This window comes from Apodemus sylvaticus, chromosome 17 (assembly GCF_947179515.1).
Source record: "Apodemus sylvaticus chromosome 17, mApoSyl1.1, whole genome shotgun sequence".
NCBI lineage: Eukaryota > Metazoa > Chordata > Mammalia > Rodentia > Muridae > Apodemus > Apodemus sylvaticus.
Window position 1 is genome coordinate 46,256,150 of NC_067488.1, and position 365 is coordinate 46,256,514.

The following is a 365-nucleotide window of genomic DNA, read 5'->3' on the forward strand; positions in this document are numbered from 1 at the left end:
TCCCCTGCCTTCTCCCTGCCACCCTCCAGCATTCCCAGTAGGTACCTGGAGCCTACATCCCAGGCCCAAGGAAAGCTCTTGGCTCTAAGCAACTCACTGGAGATTACTGTGGCAACCAGGCAGGACCTGCCTCCCAGGCTGAGCTTTCTGTTTCTATTGGATGCTTACTATAATGGAAGTGCAGTCCTGGCTGTTTTATTGGCAGCTGGAGAATTTCAGGTTCCACCTTGAAAACAGGTGTAAAGTAGGCTTTCTCTGAAACTTCCTTGCTTATTTATAGGTTCCTGCTGAGCACCTTGAAGCTTAGAAAAGGACATTTGAGGCAAGAGCAATGTGGGCCTCAGGCCCACATTGGATACGCTTGA